We start from the raw sequence: 6,239 nt of genomic DNA on the forward strand, positions 1-6,239 counted from the left end.
TGTTTGGGGAGTAGAATCCTGATACTGGAGTTTTTCAGTGGAAAATAATAAAGTTGGTGGTTGATGTTAGAAAAATTCAGGTTAAAAATGGGAAAAGAAAGATGTAAAAAAATCTCTATTGAGAATAATCTTTAGAAAATATTGACTAGAGATATTAGTATCTAAGTTTCTTTAAACAGCAATTATAATGTGCTTATACTTTGTAATTCAGGATGTTAGCCTGGATGTTGGTGGTCCCTTCACTGCTTACAGTACTTGAGTTACACAAATTTAAATCAGTTGAGGAATTAACTCCTACATATAAGTTGATAGTAAAAGGCATTCTTATGCTGAGCATGGAACATTCCTGCCACAGGTTAATAGGGTTTTTCCTCCCATAATGTTGCTCCAATATTTTTTTGTCTGGGAGTGCTTTATCTTCCAATAAGTAAAGGAGCAATACACAAAGCATTTGTTTCTCAACCCCTCCCATTCTGCAAGGTTAATAAAGCAATTTTGAAACTGATAACTTCCAGAATAGGAACATGCAATTTCCCCAGTAAACTTTACATTATAAATTGAATGGAGGAAGAATAACGCAATGAGGAGAAGAAAGGATGAGATGAGGGAAAAATAACCATACTTTAGTGGAATGTCTTACCTGAAGAAGAGAAAATGGAAAGAAAAGGGACCCTTCTAGACCAGACCTTCTTCTTTGTCCAATCCTATCAGTTTATTACTTTTAACATGAGATAATATGATATAGAGAGCATATGATGCTTATGGTATAGCTTCTGCACAAAACCTATTTTTTATCTCAAATGTTGATGATGTAAACTTCTGCCTTGAAATAAATACAATTATTTGTATAAATGCAGACCAGTTAATTAGTTGAATTATCATAACAAGCATTAATAGCTGCACTGAATAGACAAGTGAAAGTTTATTTTGTATTTTACTTTTAAAGTGCCTAACAATAATTCTGTTTTTTTTTTTTTTTTACTATCCTTATGGCTATGTAATTTATGAAAATGTCTGTAATTTCCTTTTATTTTTCATAGTACGATAGATAATTGAGCACATTAGCTATTTTGATGAAATGAGCATCAGCTCATCTTGTTTAACCTGTCTAGTCTAGTCTGTAAATGTCTGGAGGAAAAGGAGAGCAATCAAAATGCATCTCTAAGTCTCCAAAATTTGCTAAGAGGCTAATCAGTTGAGATGGTGGCCCACTGATAGGGAAATTAATTTCAGAGTCACGGACCACTTTCACACTGACAGCAGTTCCATCTGCACTAGAGCAATGACAATAATGAACAGCAGTCCACTGCTACTGCAAGTCCTTCTTGCAGGGAGGGAAGAGACTTCTCAAGTAATAAAATTGCAAACATCTAGTCATCCACAGAGTATAAAACCATATGGAGTACACTAGGTAACCCACATGAGTCACAGGTACTGAGGTAAGAACTTTGTTAATAAGTGGATTTTCAGTTAATTTTGCAGTGATGAATAAAACCAGCTGAAAAATGTTGAGTTGTTCAATAATTTAAATAAAACAAAGCATACAGCTTTCAAATCTTTTTAAAAATAATCAGAATAAATCTTGAAGCAATATATCAAGTGCTATTACATTCAACATATTTCATTAAAGTATTATCCTGAGGGTTTTAATTTATTAACCAGGACAGTAGGTAAAACATGTGTGTTTTACAAAAAAAAAAAAAAAAAAAAAAAAAAAAGTGTGTTGAGGTCAACTAGAGCATTTAAGGAAATGTTGTCAAAAACATTTCACACAGCTCTAGTTAATGGGTTTGAGGATAGGATTTTGTGCCCACTATAATGAGGTCACTTTTCTCATTAGCTTCTGCTGCTTGTTTCTCTTCTAATATAGCCTGATTTGCTAGGTCAAAACATAAATAATAACAGTAACTGTGTATATTTATGTGAATTATAACAACCATTTCACTAGCTGAGATGAAATAAATTCTGTTGGACCCAGTTGTTCTCTGGATACCTGTGACCTAATCAAGATTAATGAGATTTTTTGTCCTGTGGACCTGAATCAATATTGTTTCACTCCTTCAATTCTTCTTATTAGTCATGTTTCTTTCTAGCAAGCAGTAACACTCCTGCTGTATACATTGATAATTTATTTTTAAAACTTTGGAAAGGTGGTTCAGCTCAGAAGACATGGCAGTATAGTAAATAATCTTCTTTATGACCTCTTGAGAGTTAAAATTAGCAGGCTAATGCTGGGACTTCTCACCGAATTGTCATTGTTTTGGTCTGTGTCTGCACCAATGTGGCCTGTGATCTGATCAACTTTCACAAACCTTTCCCTGGTCACTAGTGCAGGATATACTTTAAAGTTTGGTGGAGTATTATGAATTCCTAAGTTTTTCTTTACCAGTTGCATAAATAGATCATCCATTCTTCAGACAGAAACAAAATTTACAGGAATATTGGACTTAAAGCATGAATTTTTTTTTTAACCAGTTGTACAGTTCAAATTATGTTCTTTGTAAATATTCTTCATTTAAAGTTAGTATCTGTGTTTTTCTGATGTTCAGGAATGTTCTCAGGTACTCAGTGGGCATAGCTTGATTGCTATCTAAGCTGAAAACAAGTTCTGAATATAAACAGTAGCTGTATGATTTTTCCCCCTTTTTGCTTTGCTTTTTTACTTCTTTGTCTCATGCCAGTAACTAAATTTTTATGCCATTTTACTAAACTTGTCTTACAATTAAATACTGAATGCTGTTTATGCTTTGCTTTGAACAACTGCAGCTTTCTAAGTAGAAGGTAACTGAACTATAGTAGCTGAATTTGAGAGCTTTTAGTATATGCAATGGATTATATCATGAATAATGATGTGCTACAAACAATTATTTTCTTTGCTGAAAGTTACCTCATTCTCTGGAAAGGACTACATCTAGGAAATGAGAGTTCATGCTGCACATCCCATATGCATAAGACCTGAGTTTCTGGAAGATAGGGGAATACATTCTGTATATCCATTTAAATTTGACCCCTTGGGAAACATCAGATCTAATATGAATTCAGTAATATTGTGGCAGGCAGCAAACCTTGCCACTAGGAACTGTGTGTCCTGCTCAGACAGAAAGGTTGGTCATTATTACCCTCAAACATCAGGATTTTAGTCTGTATTAGGATTTAGTATTGATTTAGGATTTTTAGTCTGAAAGTGGGGTAGAAATGAGTGACTAGGCTGTGCAGGCTAAACAGTGCTGAGGCAGGGCATGGGGGGTGCCCATTTAATCAGTGTACTCTAATATTACTACAAATGTCTGCAAAAAGGTAGGTGCTTGGAAACTGCTTATGTGGCAGGTTTCTGGAGATTTAGCATCTTGGGAATTCACGATCAAAATGGCTCTACTGGTCCTAAGAAGGCACAATTTTAGCTAAAAATTACTGTAAAAGAACAGAAAGAAATATTTACAGTGCTCAGAAAAATGTAGATTTCCAAACAGTACAAATAAGAACTATTGGAACTGACTGATCAGGCGATTACCAAAATGTTGTTTAATGGAGGCTTTTTTAAAAATTACTATTAACAATGATGGAGTTATTTTTACTTGATCATCACTTCCTTTATCTGTTTTTATTTTCTTACTTTGATAACACACGGAAGACTGAAACACTTACAATTCTTGTTAGAACATAGAGCTGGTACACTGGCTTTACACAAGCTCTGGTGCCTGAGAGATGTCAGAGAGAAGCAGAATAGAGCAGGATCTAGGGACTACACATTCTATAGCAGAAAGAGTGAAGTAGGCTGTGACAGCCTTGAAGTGATTTTCATTTACAGTGGCAGGTGAAAACTGTGGTGGTATTGGACCAGGGGTAAATGCAATGAAACAAGGAAGAGACACGTTGTCAGTGGCACAAAAATGTATCTTGTTGACATTTCTGAGAGAGAGCTTTTTTATCTACTCAGAGAAGTGGGGGCCACTCCTATTGAAACCAAATTAGGAGTCGGGTTGAATGCTTTCTGGATGGGGAACACCGAATATACTGGGAATATCAGCTCGGTTTTGTCATGTCTGAAAGACTCTTGAAGTACAGAAATTGTGGCTTAAATGCTCCTCTGCCTGAGTCCAGCCAGCACTGGGCACTTGGAATAAAACTCCCCTTTTCTCAGCATGGGATTTTATTCTTCAAAATTCATTCCAAATACAACATGGATAAAACCCAAGAGAGTCTACCTTTGACAAGCTCACAGACTGCTTTGGAAAACCAGGAGCTCAAGTAGCTTTCCAGAACTCATGACCAGATGAAGGACTGCATTTTCCAGGGTAGAATGTTTTTCTTTTTAGCAAACATGAAATTTTCTTTTGATAGGAGAGAGCATTGAAAACAGAGCACTAATGTCTGAAATGAGCTCAGCCTTTCCTTGTGAATAGATTGCCTCAAGGGAAAACAGATGAATGTCCTGTCACTATTTTCGTTGCAGTCTCTTGAGGGCAGTCACAAGCTGCAGCACTGGCCACCAGGAAAATGCTAGAGCAGAGGCTTCTGATGTGAAATCTTGCTATTACTGCTTCTGCTTAATGAACAGAACAAATATTTATAAAAGGATTAATATATAAATGTTATAGTGTTATCAACGAGGCTTAAAATTCCTCATGAGTGACCGAACACCTGGTGAACAAACATATAGTCCTTTTGGTTTCGTTGGAGGTATACTGGATTATAGCAATTGAAGCAGCAGGGGTTTATGTAATAACAACTGAAGGACCACTGGGAGAATAAGCAATTTATAGGAAGCTGTAGAGAAGACAGATAATCTGAATTTAGATACTCTGCCTTATTACACAGAAAGAAAGAAATGCATCTACAAGACCATTATTTAATGTAGATACACACCAGTTAGCTAAAAGGCAGTGGGTTTAAGTGTTATGTGAGCTGGGAGTTTTAGCTGTTTGCTAAGGTGATTGAATTCCTCTGGGTGCTTTTTCTTTGATATTTTCCTTGTTGCACCCAGGCCAAATGTGTAAGGGTGTGTTGCTGCTTCACTGGAGATGGAGTGAGAGCCTGTTGCTGTCCACAGTGATCAAGCAGGAGACAGAGGCTTTCCCTTTGCAATAAGAAACTCAATGGAAGCAAAGAGAAAGCCAGAAATGACTGACAGTGGAAATGTATTTACCATTATCTGAGGCAAAGGCCGGTGAATTTATCTGGAGGATTTACTGATCTTTTGTCATCATATTTTCATGGTAACTTCAATTTGGCAAGAACAAGTCCAGATAATCTCTCTAATACTGGATAAGACAATAGAGCAACAGCAACTGCAAGAGGAGGAAAAACAAACAGAAAAATTAGCCTTTGCTAGACTTCTTTCTTTCTTTCTGACTGTGGTAGAGAGCAGCTCCACCTGAGGTCTTTGTCCTTAAATTGTGTGATTTGTTAAACCCTTATGTGAGAGCATCTATGTGTCCAGGTATAGGCTCTAGCAGGTGTATTGCAATTTTATCCCACATTACTGTCCTCACTTTGATCCTGCACTCATCTGCATGGGCAGTAAGGTCTGGACTGCCTCACAGGGCTGGCTCCATAGCTGGCTCCTTGAAAACAGGAATGACAGAGGACACTGGTAACTCTGGCTTTTTCCTGTATTACACCCATATGTATCTCAGACCCACATGAAGACAGTTGGCAGAAGCTCTTTTTCATTAGTGTAAGTCTATTCACAAAGGATTTTGCTAGCAAAAGCTGAGCAATATCCCATTGACTTGACTTGTCAGAGAAAATATGTCTCTTTGCTGAAGACTTTGTACTAACACCTGTAGTTATATTCAGAGTTGACACATAGGATACCTGAAATCATTCTCTCTTAAATTAAATAACCCACTTCCTGAAATTTGAGATAGTTCAATTTGTTGTAGCCTAAGGGAATTGGCAGGAGCTATACACTAAAGGAAGGGCTGTTGATTTACCTTCAGTGCTTTATTCTGTCATATACTTTGCTAATTTCTGGGCTGGAGAAGCACAAAGTTCTATAGACAGGTTTACAAATACACTCAATGAAACAGATTCAGAAAGGTGGAGGTCAGAGATGGGAAGTAAAAGTATAATGTTTGTGGAAGACAGAAAGAAAGAGTTTATTTGCCTCAACCCTATGAAAAGTTACAATTTAAATGGTATAAATAAATTCTAGAATTAAGTGTATACACACACATATCTCATACATTCTTGTCTCTACTTATTAGTTATTCTGATGCTCTTCACACTTTTTTTGT

The sequence above is a fragment of the Tyto alba genome, unplaced genomic scaffold (genome assembly GCF_018691265.1).
Source record: "Tyto alba isolate M040663 unplaced genomic scaffold, T.alba_DEE_v4.0 Super-Scaffold_27, whole genome shotgun sequence".
NCBI lineage: Eukaryota > Metazoa > Chordata > Aves > Strigiformes > Tytonidae > Tyto > Tyto alba.